We start from the raw sequence: 16,399 nt of genomic DNA on the forward strand, positions 1-16,399 counted from the left end.
ACATGCGTTTTGCCCGGTAGTCGTTTTGTGGCTATGCCGTGTGTATGCGTTTGATGTGCTGAGCGCACTGTACTTAGCCGTTCCATCCATTCCATCTCTTGCAGCAACAGACTCTACAGGGGGCCCATCGGATGGTAACGCGTGGAAAACGATAAAGTACAGTAGGTGGTAGGTACCTACAGGTACAGGGAAAAAAACCATACAACTCTCCGAAAAGGGTCAGATCGCGCTATCCGTTTTTGGCGAGGAAAAAAGTTTGTGCATGCACAAAATTTTCTGGCTGCTTTGACTGAAATTACCAGAAGATAGGCTAGGCCGTTTCACGGCCCCGTTTTTCTTCAGTTTTATTTCATTGGACGATGCATTACGCTGTTTTAGGCTTGAAAGACGTACTTTTAAATAAACAATTGAGTATATGAATATAAGAACGACCCAAGTCCATAGAAGACCATTTCGAGTAAACTAAAAAAAAACTTCATGTCTTTTTTATTTATTATTATTATTATCACCGTTCTTATATAGCATAATACCTTTGGCAAGGTCTCTATGCGCTTTGGAGGGAGACAAAGAAACATACAAAAAAATATAAAATTTTACAGAAACAGTAGAATGCTGCATAAATCATCATCGACAATCACTATGTTACTTTCTGAACAGATACGTTTTTAAAAACGTTTTGAACTTATTGATGGAACTCGCATGTTTTATATCACTTGGGATGCTGTTCCACAGTTCTGGGGCGGCATGCCTGAAACTACGTTTGCCATAATAGTTTGTTGAAATGGAGGGTATTATGTATAGATCCTCCTGTGATGATCTAAGAACTCTCATAGGTTCATATTTTACAAGGAGATCTGTAAGGTAAGAAGGAGCAGTTTTGTGGAAATACTGATAAACAAGCAGTAAGATCTTAAATTCAATACGTGATCTGATAGGAAGCCAATGCAAGGCACGTAAGATGGGTGATATTGACTCATATTTCTTGGTCTTTGTCACTAGCCTTGAAGCAGCATTCTGGATAACTTGTAGTTTCTGGAGTGGGTTGTCTGGTAAGCCATACAAAAGACTGTTACAGTAATCAATGTAGCACATAACAAATGCATGAACTAATCTTTCAGTGGTTCCTTTGTCAATATACGGTCGAATTTTGTTGATCTTATACAAAGCATATGAGGCTGACCTGCATCTAGAAGTAACATACTCATGCAACGTAAAGTGATTATCAAACACGACCCCAAGATTCTTGGCCATTTTTACAGGGAGAACCTGTGAGCCATCAATATCAATGGGTGGAAAGGAACTACACGTATGAGAACGAAATCTGGACGTCATATGAAGAACCTCTGTTTTCTTACTATTCAACAAGAGACCATTCAACCGTGACCACTCTTTAACTGCTCTAATACAGTTTGTTACTCTGGGAAGTAATTCTGACATGTCAGATGCAGTGAAAGATACATATATTTGTGTATCGTCTGCATAGAACATTTTAGAGAAACCGTGTGCTTCAATTACATTTTCCAAAGGAGCAGTGTACATTGTGAAAATCAAAGGTCCAATAACTGATCCTTGTGGGACCCCACAGGTCGGTGTGTGGGGTGATGACTGGATCCTATCAATGACGACAGACTGTGTGCGAGATGTAAGATATGATCGAAACCATTCAAGTACACAACCTCGGATTCCAAACCACTGAGGCAGTCTCCGCAGGATGGCATCATGACTAATAGTGTCAAACGCGGATGAATAGTCGAGAAAAATCACTGTTACCTCTTGGCCCTTATCTAGAGACATAAGAATATCGTTTGACACACGCAGGAGTGCTGTCTCACAGCTGTGGAAAGGACGATACGCAGACTGTGTTTTTGCTTGGAGATGATGCTCAGACACGTACTTCTGGACTTGTGATACAGCCGCTCTCTCGACCGTCTTGGCCACAAACTTGAGGTTGGCAATCGGACGATAATTCTTGAGATCATCTTTATCTAGTTTGGGGTTCTTAATGATAGGAGAGATGTTAGAGTGCTTCAATCCTCCTGGAAAATAACCTGATTGAAAGGATTGGTTGATGAGAAGAGTCAAGGTCGGAACAAGCTCTACAAGACATTGCTTCAGAACACTGGTGGGAACGGCATCAAGGCTGCAAGTTGTTGAGGGTGATTTCCTCATCATCCTTGTGACTTCTAGCTCGGTGACAGGTCTGAAGTTGGAGAAAGAACACTTAAGCTGCCTTTGATCAGGGATATCGGGAAAGTTGGTGTCACTGGACTCCGAGTGTAGAGTATCAGTGATGGTCTTTACTTTGTTGACAAAGAATTGTTGAAAACACTCAGGGAGAGAATTGAATGGTCCACTGCTATCTAGAAGTTGCTTTAAGGATCGTGGTTGAGATAGCATATCCACTTTCCGGAACAGCTCACGAGCAGTGCAGTTTGATAGCTGTTCCCGATAATACTTGGTTTTAGAGGATGCTAATGCTTTCTTGTACTGATGACGTTTGTTTTCAAATGCTTGCCGATGTACCTCCAGGCACCTACCAGATCGTGAGAATGTAGTTCGTTCAAGTCTGCGGAGCTCTTTTTTCGCTTGATGGAGCTCATCATTGTACCATGGTGAGTTGGGTCGACATCTGATAGTGTGAGTTAACAGCGGAGCATGTTTATCCAGAAGACTGCTAAGAACAGTTTCATACTGAGTTAGAAGGGTGTCTACATCAGTAGAAGGTGATAGAAGTAAGTCGGACTGCATGATGTCTCCACGAAGAGATTCCATGTTGATTTCCTGTAGTTTCCTCATCTTAATCTCCTTCTTTATAGGTTCAGGCAGACCGATTCGTAGGGAACATTTCACCGCTGAATGGTCAGAAGGTAGATAATGAGTAGTGGTGATCTCACTCAAAAACTGATCAGTTACACGAGATAATATGAGATCCAGTGTATGTCCATCCCTGTGTGTAGGAACATTCACATGCTGCTTGAAGTTAAAAGAAGTGATGAGGTCAATGAATCTGGCAGCAGTTCGATCAGTTGAATCATCAACGTGAAAGTTGAAGTCCCCCACAATTAAGACATGATGTTTAAATGTCACTACTTGTTCCAAAAATGAAGAAAATTCATCAATGACAATGGAGTTAGTCAGTTCCCCAGTGCATGTACGCTGTGGGCGATAAATTACGACTAGTTTTAGAGGCAGATGCTGATGAGCTGTGAGCAGTAGGTCCAAATGTTCGAAAGAAGAGCACGGCTCACACGGATATACATGGACTTTGAAACCTTTCCTAATACACACACCAACACCACCTCCTTGGCGACCCTTGCGTGGAATGTGATTCCATTGGTAGTTTGGGAGAGTAGATGTCAAATCAGCCAGAGATGGATTATCCCGATCATCACCTGAAAGCCAGGTTTCTGTTACGGCTAAAATGTCGATATGATCATCGATAATGAAATCACATAACATTGAAATCTTGGGCTTAATCGATCTTGCGTTCCATAGTGCAAAGTTTGATTGTGCACCACAACAGTTAATAGCAACTTGTGGGGTTGGCTTCACTTTACGAGGTTTTCCACCCCTACACCCCCTTCTGGTGCGAGGCTTTGAGGATATACCAAGCTCGTTGATTGTTTTCCAGACAAGCCTGTCTACCCGGTGATGGGAATTGTTCAGTTCAAGCAGTGAGCTCCTGTCATACCGAAGTCTGTTCTCGAAACCTTCGCCTGGTTGAACAATGTCATGGTGGGGATTGCATGTGTTGACATGATCAGCATTTGAAGATGGACCCGGATTTGGTTGAATATCGCCACAAAGCAATAGTTCAACCTGAAATGTGCAGTCTGCCTGTCTATAGTAAGGTATTCTCCGGCCAACATATTTCCTCCCAGTGACAGCATGATTTGTCCCATAATATTCTATTTAACTGTGATGGGAAGGCAACATTGTATATACAAATTAGAACATATATTATTATGACAATTAACATTTACATTAATTGTGGAGAGGCCATTTTGTGTGGTGGACTTGGGTCGTTCTTTGATTCATATGGACTTGGGTCGTTCTTTGATTCATATACATGATATTCTGCTATAGAGATGTGAGAAGGATGAGAGAGGGTGCTATTATATGAATGTAAGAATGACCCAAGTCCTTCATTCTTACATTAATATAAGATTTAACTCATTCATTTCAGGCACTTCCGGGAGTAATGAGGATTTTTCATTTATACACAAGATGAGTCTATGTATAAGCTACAATTTCCCATGTCAAACTGAATTTGGCCAAAAATTGGACTTGGGTCGTTCTTATATTCAGGTCTTCAATTACATTTCCGAATGTTCATTTTCAGAAACTTGTACGTTAATTAGTCATTAACAAAAGCCTGCCAATTAATAAAACGACGCCATTAGGCCTAGTAGTCGTGCACTTAACGATGTTGTTGATTAGATCGCATTTGGCAAGAATACACCAATTCACCAATCACAACAAAGATAATGTAACTAACGTATTGCAGGACCAAAACATCCGGTGTGTGTGCATGTATAGTGTTATAAATCACGTTGTGGATACCGTGTGCACGTTTGTTACACTTCGGTACAATCACAATCGTCGGTTTTCCCCTGCAATTCGTGGCTTAGATATCTGAATTGTATGGGACGACGGAAAACACTGTCTTGTTGTTATGCCGAAACAGACGTTGAACAGACGACGTTGGAGCTGGCTAGGATAGTTGCCCAGTCATTGCTGCATGCTGTTTGCCAACATTACGCTACAGTCTACACTGAGTGGCGTATCTAGGGAAAACGGCGCCCGGGGCAAGCGCGAAAATTGCGCCCCTAATTTCTGAAAAAGTGTTCAACCCTATACCCATCCCGGTAGGGACTTTATTTGTTTGTTTGTTTGTTTGTTTTTATTTCCGTCTTCATATAAAAATACACACATTACAAGTTACATATACATTGCATATACGTACAGAAGAAACGGGGGATTGCCTGTTCAGTCATATTTTCAAAATATGTCTGTTCTTCCACATGGTCCCGATATAATACGCTTTAAACAAAGTCCATATGATATGCTTTTTCAAGCACTTAAAAGGGGTCTTTTGAGGGTGATTCAAATGTAATGAATTTTGATAAATTGTGGCGAGCGAGCCAAAAATTTTTGCATTTCAGCTTACAAAACATGGAATTCTTGTCATTTTTTGCTAATCATATCTTACAATATTTCCGCGTCATCATCACGTTTTGTTATTATCTCTCTCTCTCTTTTTTTTTGGTAAATTTTGGCGAGCGAGCGCAGCGAGCGAGCCGGAAAATTTTGTATTTCAGCTTACAAAACTTGGAATTCTTGTCATTTTTTGCTTATCAAATCTTACAATTCTAATCAAGCTATAGTGACGACCTTATAGATAACGATTTATACCAACAAACTGAGGACTTGAAAAAATACTCTAAATTACTACCAACAAACTGAGCCGAAATTTGTATATTTCCGCGTCATCATTACGTTTTGTTCTTATCTTTTTTTATTTGTTTTTTTTTTCTGCGCCCCCCCCCCCCCCCCACGTATGTTCGAAACTGTTGGCGTCCTCTTTTGATCCAATCAAATCTTACAATTCTAATCAAGCTATAGTGACGACCTTATAGATAACGATTTATACCAACAAACTGAGGACTTGCAAAAATACTCTAAATTAGTACGCGCGAGCGAGCCGAAATTTATATATTTCCGCGTCATCATCACGTTTTGTTCTTATCTCTTTTTTTTTATAAGTTTTGGCGAGCGAGCCGAAAATTTTTGTATTTCAGCTTACAAACATGGAATTCTTGTCATTTTTTCCTTATCAAATCTTAAAATTCTAATCAAGATACAGTGATGGCCTTATAGATATCGACTTATACCAACAAACTGAGGACTTGAAAAAATACTCTAAATTAGTACCCGCGAGTTAGCCGAAATTTGTATATTGCCGGGTCATCATCACGTTTTGTTCTTATCTCTTTTTTTCTATAAATTTTGGCGAGCGAGCGCAGCGAGCGAGCCGAAATTTTTTTTTATTTCAGCTTACAAAACATGGAATTCTTTTCATTTTTTGCTTATTAAATCTTACAATTCTAATCAAGATATAGTGACGGCCCCATAGATAACGATTTATATCAACAAGAGGACTTGAAAAAATACTCTAAATTAGTACGCGCGCGTGAGCCGAAATTTGTATATTTCCGCGTCATCATCACGTTTTGTTCTTATCTTTTTTCTTTTTTTTTGATAAGTTTTGGCGAGCGAGCGCAGCGAGCGATCAGAAAATTTGTGTATTTCAGCTTACAGAACATGGAATTCTTGTCATTTTTTGCTTATTCAATCTTACAATTCTAATCTAGATATAGTGACGGCCTTATAGATAACGATTTATACTAACAAACTGAGGATTAAAAAAAAAATACTCTAAATTAGTACGCGCGAGTGAGCCGAATTTGTTTATTTCCGCGTCATCATTATGTTTTGTTCTTATCTTTTTTGATTTGGTTTTTTGCGCCCCCCCCCCGTATGTTCGAAACCGTTGGCGTACTCTTTTGATCCAATCGGCGGCCGCTTCAGAACGAAAGAAATTGCAGCCGCTGCTCCGTGTAACATTTTGCCTTCTAACGATGGCATGTGTGAACACAATATACATTGTCATTTTGTCCGCTTCATCATCACTTTTTGTTCTTATCTTTTTCCTTTTTAGATGACTTTTGGCGAGCGAGCGCAGCGAATTCTTGTGTGAACACAATACACATTGTCATTTTGTCCACGTCATCATCATGTTTTGTTTTTATCTTGTTTGATTTGGCTTTGTGCCCCTCCCCCTCCCATCTCTTCACCACCACCCCCCACCCCCACCCCCACTTCGTCCGAGCGAGGTTTTTTTTTTTCTTTTTTTTTTCTTTTTTTTATCTTCTTCTTCGGGTTTTTTTTTTTTTCGTTTTTTCGTTTTTGGCGCCCCCAAGGAGTGGCGCCCGGGGCACGTGCCCCCCCCCCCCTCCCAGATACGCCACTGAAAACAAACTCACACACCCACACATACGCATAACTTACCAGTCATACCCATCCCACCAAAGCATAACACCGGAGCAACCACCCCGAGCCGGAGGCGACAATTTTTGACGGGGCGACAATTTATGTCGCTACAATTTTTTTGCCATCATAAATTGTCGCCATCGAGGTCAAAATTGGGAACTGCACAAGTGTCAAAGATTGTCGCAAGACGATAATTTATGACGGGGCGACAATCTTTGACGCCAACTCCGTCAAAGATTGTCGCCCCGAGAGCCGGGGTGACAATCTTTGACGGAGTTGGCGTCAAAGATTGTCGCCTCGTCATAAATTGTCGTCCGGCGACAATCTTTGATGAGGGCTGGCGGCAAAGATTGTCGCCCGCCCTGGGTAATATCGTTCTTGACATAGTCATTGAAATACCAACACATAACTTACATGGCTACATCCATGCAAACATGCCATGTGCAAAGTTATGGTGAGGTTTCAAGGAAGTGTGTATGTGCGCGCGCACATGGTAATTTAGTGTCCGTTTGTGCGTGTGCGTGTGGTGTGTGTGTGTGTGTATGTGTTAGTGTATGTGTTAGTGTATAATTATGATGGAAGAATGTGTTTATTATGTCAGCGTATGTGTTTTGGCTGCGCGTGGGGAGGGATAAGCTGTTGCTGGCATAAACGTTATATTGATTTTATCAGCAGCTTTGAGTTTGATGAGTTTGTTTGACGGATATGTATATGAATTCGGAGGGGTGCTTGAGTGCGGGCGGATGCTGCTTTTATGCACACGGTCCATTATGTCTTATGCATCAACATTGGGAAGTCGTTTCATCCGGAAGGAAGGTGGTATCGGTTCGGGTGTGTGTGTGTGGGGGGGGGGGGGGGGGGTTACATTTCGTTATTGCGAAGGTTCGTTATTCCGAAGGTTCGTTATTCCGAATTTCATTTTCGGATCAACGAACCTTAGGAATAACGAACCTTCGGAATAACGCCACAAATGTTCGGATTAACAAACCCTTTTTCATTTTCGGATTACCTATCATGAACACTAAATAAAAAACAAGCGTGTGTGTGTGTGTGTGTGTTTGTGTAATGGAGCGCTGTGTGTTGCGACACGGATTGTCGCCCCTACACGGATTGTCGCCTCCTGCTCGGGGCGACAATCCGTGACGGGCGCTGGCGGCAAGATTGTCGCCTCCGTCACGGATTGTCGCCTGGCGACAATCCGTGACGCTTGTGCAGTTCCCAGTTTTTGACCTCGAAGGCGACAATCCGTGTTGGCAAAAAATTTGTTGCGACACGGATTGTCGCCCCGTCACGGATTGTCGCCCCGGGCTCGGGGTGGTTCCTCCGGTGTTAAGCTTGGTGGGATGGGTATGACTGGTAAGTTATGCGTATGTGTGTGTGTGTGTGTGTGTGTGTGTGTGTGTATTGTGAGCTGCATGATATGTGATGTGTATGATTTGTTGTGTGTGTGTGTGTGTGTTTGTGTGTGTGTTTGGAGTATAATAATACAATATGTAGAAATTGTGCATGTGTGGTGGTTACATAGTGGTAGTGGTTTGTTTGTCTGTGTGTATACGTGTGCCTGTATGCTTACGTGTGTATGTGGAATATAGTGGCGCTACTGTGGCAATACAAATGCCTTCAGAGTGTATGAGCACGTGTTTAAAGATTCACACCAGCGTTGATCTAAAAATAGTATGGGTGTGTCAACCAAATATCAGCGGTGAGGCGGGCTAGGCGAGAGAGAGACCGAGAGAAAATACATACGAGGGAGGTACCCTCCCCAAATGTTATTTGTCTTTGTTCATTTTTCCCTGCAGTCATTTTCTTCCATCAGTCTTATAAACTAGAACGTCCATACCACTATTCTTTGTCCCAGAATAGTATCTGAATAGGTTTGGCATGCTTTATGCATGAGCGAATAATTTCCACACGCCGCACAGTGGGCCAGAATGAGCTCAAACTGCGCCAAAATTATATCCCATGGTTTCTTTTTACCCAAATGTGGTGTCAAGGGGTAATTTGGGGCGTAGAATTGATTGAACATAATTTCAAACTCATATGACGTCACTGTGATGCTGATTTTTCATTTGCTACCAAAAATCGGCACTGCTTATCTACTATCATTGAATACATGATGCTTACATAATTGGCCACAGAAAGTGTATAAACATTCGGCGATCGAATTCATGCTGCGCTGGAAGTTCCATATTATGCCCACGTACTGCAAAATAATACTGTTGTCCGTGTGAATTAGAATAAGTTTATGATGTACGCTGTACTTTTGGGGGAATTTCTTCACTCTATTCTAGCAGGACATAATGTGTGATATCAAATCAATCTCTCTACTTTATAACCTTAGGCCTATGCCATATCAATTTATACAAGCGCAACACTCGAAAAACCATTTTGTCTAATTTTACTGGAAAGATAACAAATTGTGAAGTCAATAATCAGGAGAATGAAAGGTTATGACTTAACAACTAAGAGTGAGTCTTCCGTGTATGAAGGTTTACTTGAAAAAGCTATAATAAAATATTTTTTTAATGAAAAATCTATCGGAATCACTATCATGTGAAATTATAAATTCATCCCCATTCCACAAGGATTTTTTTTTTCTCATCAGTCAGTCGTCGGAAGCATTTTTTTTTTTTTTTTTTTTTGCTTCCGGCAACCCACCTAAGTATATGGGATCACAGTCTGATGAATCCGATTTGTATTTGTCGCCTATCAGGTCAATGTCAGACAGGTCGGGCATGATCCCATGAGGCAAGATCGTCCGATGAGGATCACGCGAGCAATGTCTGACATTGACCTGATAGTCGACCGACACAGTCGGATTCATCAGACTGCGATCCGATACACTTTGGTGAGCAGCCGGATACCAACAGACTTTGCTTCCAAAGAGTAACCGATGAGAATAGAATATCTGTGTTTAGGTGTATAACGTTCTATCTGCATATGTCAAGAGTAGGATCGAAGTATCTAGGTGTCCATACAGTATGTATGGCAGAGGGAATAGCTTGTTTACAGCAGTGGCTATGACAATATGGACTATAATATGGCTATGACCTTGATTATGTGCAATTATGTACTCTTTTATCTTTGAAAGAAGGGTCTTTTAGGTGCCGGAACTAGCCCTATTCATATATTTATAACTCTGTTTACCTCTAATTCAGTGTGAATCATGTTTGCGGGCATTTAACGTGCAAGAAAAAAAATGAATTAAAATATAATGCCGCCCTCATGCGGCGCCGTATGATAACAGAATTCCTAAGCGGCTGCTAGGTCCAAAATATACGTAATGTGCCGCGGAAAATCGGCTCTAACACAAAAAGTGGCAAAAGGTGGCAGCCAAATCTGGTATCAGCTTAAAGCTGAGACATCAGGAAATGTTGTGGTAATAGAATTTAGTTGGAAATCCGTGGCAATCTAAACTTTTCATTTGGATATATTAAAAAAGACAAATAATTACCCTCTTTTCAAGGATATTTACCGAAAAATGTTCATGAAGATTAGGTTTCTTTGCATTTTTACGGCATTCATGACGTAAGATAAACTCTGACAAATATGTGGGAGAAATTACAGGTTGATATCTCAAAAACTATATGTCGAAATTACGTTTTCATTAAAGAGGTTACAATTTGCTTTGAAACTCTTAAAATGTTGTATTTTGCTACTTCAGGTAGGAAATATATCCCTTTAATGTACATATCTGATTTAAATATTTCAATGAAATATTCTTCAAAGTGTTTCCTCTCAAGAGCGCATGTCAAAAATTAAAAAATCCCAAGTGCCCAAAATGACTTTTGGCGCACTTTGGTATCTCTCTGGCCCACTGTGCGCCGTAAAAAATTTGTCAATCGTTACTTGATTTTAGCACAAACGAACTGCCATTGCACACCGCTAATACATACGTAATACAAACAAACACCAACAAACACTCAAACAAACCTCATAATGCAAACAAACCGACTCAACACTTTTTTCCTTGATATTTATTGATTTCATTCAAATCATTCATAAATCGACCCATTCTGGGTGCAACATGAACAAAAAAAAGTTACAAATGGCAATTCGAAACAAAAGCAAATCCATTTGTCAATTTATACCACAAATAATCTCACTTCAACATAGATAACTCGATTATAGACCAACCCTACTAATAATTTCTTCACGAGAAAGTTTTGACATGTATTTTTGACATGTATATTCCTTGAATATATTGGTTTGGATCATGTAACACCTTCTTACTTACAAGGGCATATACATAAAAAAACACACAAATATATTACACAAATCTAGAATGAAATCAGTCATAAAAGACCCCACCACCCCTCCCCTCCCAAACCGAAACAAATCTAGGGCCTACATCTATCCTAAATATTAAATCCTACCAACATCCGTCATACCATTTATAACTATCCTTCTTCAAATCCAATCCCCAACCCACCAACCCCTGATTAAACAAAACCTAAATCATCTCACACCCACATTCACCGACCCAAATACATACATACATACACACACACACACACACACACACACACACACACGAAGGTTCGTTATTCCGAAGTTTCGTTTTTTCCGAGGCTTCATTTATCCGAAACACACAATTCCCTATACCTAGTGGTTCGTTGATCCAAAAATGAAATTCGGAATAACGAACCTTCGGAATAATGACCCTTCGAACGAATGAGCCTTCGGACGAATGAGCCTTCAGAATAACAAACTTTTGCAATAACGAAATGTAACCCCCTTCCCACATACCGACGCACACCCGAACCGATACCACATCCTTCCTGATGAAACGATTTCCCAATGTTGATAAATAAGACATAATGGACCGTATGCAGAAAAGCAGCATCCGCCCGCACGCAAGCTCCACTCCGAATTCATATACAAATCTGCCAAACAATCTCATCAAATTCAAAGCTGCTGATAAAATCAATATCAATGTTTATGCCAGCAACAGCTTACTAGGTATCCCTCCCCACGCGCAGCTAAAAAACACATACGCAAAAAACTGACATAATAAACACATTCTTCCATCACACACACACACACACACACACACACACTCACACACACACGCACACGCACAAACGGACACTAAATTATCATGTGCACGCGCACATACACACTTTCTTGAAACCTCACCATGACTTTTTACATGGCATGTTTGCATGGATGTAGCCATGTAAGTTATGTGTTAGTATTTCAATGATTATGTCCAGAACGATATTACCCAGCAAAATGTGCTTCGAGGGCGGGCGACAATCCGTGTAGGGGGCGACAATCCGTGCCGCCAACGCCCGTCACGGATTGTCGCCCCGAGCAGGAGGCGACAATCCGTGTAGGGGCGACAATCCGTGTCGCAACAGCTGTGCTTGTTGTGGGAATTGTGTCGCTTGAATGTTTCGTTCCTATTATCTTCTGCGTGCTTAAGGCCCCGTCACACTATAGCGTATAAATCAGCGAACGCCTAGCGGATGGGCAAAATTTGGCAAAGTCCAGATACGCTCGAATACGCTCGAATTCGCAAGCAAAATGTGGTTTTCGAACGTTCGCCTAACGAATGATGAGCATATGCTAACCGTGTTACGAGCGGATAAAGTAACGAATGAAAGCGAATGCGTACAGTCCATCCAACGGATGCTGAGCGGACAAAGCGAATGAGCAGCGAATGCCCAACATATGCTAAGCGATACTGTGGCAATCACGTGACCGATCTCGGCTGACGTATACTTCACCAAATAATTTTGAGGAGTGACAGTGTCAAGTAATGTGACTGTGAAAATCGCCCCAAAAAGAAGGAAGCAGAAGTCACCACCAAGTACTCCTGATGTCACAACCCTCGACAGTCCTCAAGATTCCCCTAAAAGTGCACTTCCTTCTGATGATCACGTTGACGATGATGTTGGTAGTCCAACATCTTCCATTTCGTCTGGTGCCTCCAACTTTCACAATTCCCAATTTCTATGCAGAGATTCCCATCTACTACAGGTTGACTTTTATAGCAGCGGTTTAGAATAATGTTATCCATAAAAGCATTGCAAGTGCGGTCATTTTCTACAATTTATTACTTAATGCCAGAATATTATGATGAAATGTCATGTGGGGGCTATGGCATAGTGGATAAGACTCCCAACTCCCGAACTCCCGGATTCGAATCCCGCCCAGTACATTCTTGGACAAGATTTTTTACCCACGATGTCCTTCTCGACCCAGGTGTATAAATGGGTACCTGGTAACGCTAGAGTAATAATAATGGCAGATCCCTCTGGTAAAGCAGTGGCAACGCTGAAGAGGCTACCCTGGGTAAATAAGATTTTTTTTCTTATCATTATTATTATCATCATTATTATAATTATGTGTGCTATGAATATCTATTGTTATTTGTTTTTTCTATAGGTTCTCCCATCCATTTTCGCACTTTTGTCATTTAATTTCGTCCCGAGAAGCACATGGAACGCAAGTCCTAACTTCAATTTCGTCAATTGTCATTGTAATTCGTTTTTCGTCAAACATTTTCGAAGACATAGCATTCAAAATCGTCAATTGTCATTCAAATTCATCCCTCCCCTCTGACGAATCGCAGAATGTGAAGATCAAATTCGTTTTTGTTCACGCAATTTCATGAATTTTTTCATTCAAATTAGCCAGATGTTGTCGATTCTTTATTTTGAGGGTGAACCAACTTTAAGCAGACATATTTTTACTTTCTCTCGTAAATTGTATCGCTACACATTATTCCCTAAACATTTGCTAAGACAATACACATATCATAATGCATGAAGCAAACTTTAAATTTTGTACCCTGGAAAGCAGCAAACATAATTATGCCATCCATTCTTTGACATTAAACAAGCTACAATTTTACACTTAAAATTTTGTCTTTAATCATGTTTGCCTAGAAATCGTTTGTCAGTGTTTTCGTATACGAGACGGTACGTCTGTTTGTTGTATCAGTGTGTACTCGGATTGCTTATGCGTGTGTGTCTGTGTGTGAGGGGGGACCCTCGTGTGTATGTTAACTCCTGAATGTAAAATGTGAACGGTTACAGAAAAAAAAAATACATAAATGACTGGGAAATCACACCGGGTAGAGATATGAGACGAATATGAATGGAAATTTAACGAAAATTATTGACAAAAAGCGAAATCATTCCTGCTGTTTTGTGTGCTGCGAGTGAGACTGACGAATTTGAACTGTAAATGACGAAAATGTATGCCAAATTACTGAATTGAATGGACTTTACTGAAAATGAACGATGAAAGACGAATTTGAAAGTAAGATTAGCCTATTCCCGACACCCCGCGACGAAATTGAAATAACAATTTGTGAAATTGAATGAAAAAGGTTTGAAAATGAATGGGAAAACCTATACTACGTTTAATTAACGTGTGTTGCTGTGCAGATTTGCTGGGCGAATGTGGACGAACGGTGGACGAATAAGAAACGAATGCAGAGCGACCAAAACTTTCGATTAGCGGATGCTAAACGAACACAAAGCGGATTGTCATTACGTTCCTCATCCGCTCAAGAATTTGGACATTTCCAAAATCAAAATTTGGCACCGGCGGATCTCTGCGAATCTCTGCGAACAGCTAGCGGATACAGCGAACGTCAAGCGGGTCACGAACGACGAGGAACGGATGTGAGCGTATCTCCAAATTTTTCAGATCCGCTAGGCATTCGTTGGCTCGATCTGCTCTAATGAGACGAGGGCTTTACGTAGACACACGAACGCTCACACACAACACACATACGTAGGGCCTACGTATCCAACGAACACCAAACCCCTCAGATATACACTCAGGCAGGCACAAAACGGCGCCCACAAGCACGCATCACCACACACCCTTTGATATACACATACGCCACTATATACCCACATACACACGTACGCATACAGGCACACGAATACACACAGACAAACAAACCACTACCACTATACAACCACCACACATGCACAGTTTCTACATATTGTATAGTTATACTTCAAACACACACACACACACACACACACACACACACACACACAGCTATATGCAAACGCATACACAAGTCACTTATTATACATACCATGCAGCCCCCAACACACACACACACACACACACACGCACACACACAAACACACACATACACACACACACACGCACACACACGCACACACACACACACACACACACACACATACGCATAACTTACCAGTCACACCCATCCCACCAAAGCATAACACCGGAGCAACCACCCCGAGCCGGGGGCGACAATTTTTGACGGGGCGACAATTTATGTCGCAACAATTTTTTTTTTGCCATCATAAATTGTCGCCATCGAGGTCAAAAATTGGGAACTGCACAAGCGTTAAAGATTGTCGCCAGACGACAATCTATGACGGGGCGACAATCTGTGATGGGGCGACAATCTTTGTCGCAACAGACGTGATTTTACCTCACCTGAGCCGAAGGCTCAAGTGGATTGGAGGAGTGGATGGATGGGATGTGGGTTTATAGAGGGACAGGTGTGTGTGTGTGTATATGTGTGTGGAGTGGGTGGATGATGGTGAGTGTAAGCGAAATGCGTGTGTGCGTGTGTAAGGGCTCGCGCGCATGTTTGTGGGTGAGGAATCTCTGTATGTGTATTTGTATGGTGTGATGAATCATGATAGGAATGCGCCTTAAAAAAACTTCATTGACCTGTGACCTTTGACCTTGAGGTGACCTCCATGTATGGTATAATGTGAAACTTTGTATAACCGCCCTTCCTTCAAAGTTTGATTGAAATTAAGGCCCTGGGTACAGATCTATTCAAGACTTTTTGTAGCGTTACGGACAGACTACGGACGGACGAACGACGGACGGACAGACATCGCAGGTAATCCCTATAAAGTCTCCCCTCACGTCCGGTGGGCTCGAAAAAAAAAAGACGTACACACATACTTACACACATGCATACATGCATACATACATACATCCATGAATTCAAAAGCAATGAACATAAATTCGTTTGACCACAAGTCACTCCACATGAATAGCTATTTTAAGACAATGGCCGAGAAAAGCTATTTATCAAATTTATCAAAATGGTGATTATGATAATGATAGGAACAAGAATACTTGCAGGGTGAGCAGTACAGCTGTGTTTGTTGAAATGGGAGGTTCTGAGTTATTGCAGTCACACTAAGTTTGAATAGTCTCCTGAATATATTTTTGACTGTATCTACAGTATATCACTTTATACGAGTGGATTGTTACTATCATGGATCGCTTTCAAATGACTATTGCCACCTTGAGAATGGTGACTTATACACGATTTGTCTATAAAGCTTTACAAGAAGGTGGGAAAGTCCCATCTCCCTGT

The 16,399-nt window shown here is 41.2% G+C and overlaps 1 protein-coding gene across 1 annotated transcript in view; it reads left to right on the plus strand.

Moving 5' to 3' along the window:
- The window catches only part of LOC139742441 (BDNF/NT-3 growth factors receptor-like), a 224,331-nt gene that overhangs the window by 173,659 nt on the left and 34,273 nt on the right, over nucleotides 1–16,399 (plus strand). The gene's annotated exons all lie outside the window — the stretch shown is intronic.

The sequence above is a fragment of the Diadema antillarum genome, unplaced genomic scaffold (genome assembly GCF_040938485.1).
Source record: "Diadema antillarum isolate AM-2024a unplaced genomic scaffold, OU_Dant_1.0 seq00000999_RagTag, whole genome shotgun sequence".
In the NCBI taxonomy this organism is placed as follows: domain Eukaryota; kingdom Metazoa; phylum Echinodermata; class Echinoidea; order Diadematoida; family Diadematidae; genus Diadema; species Diadema antillarum.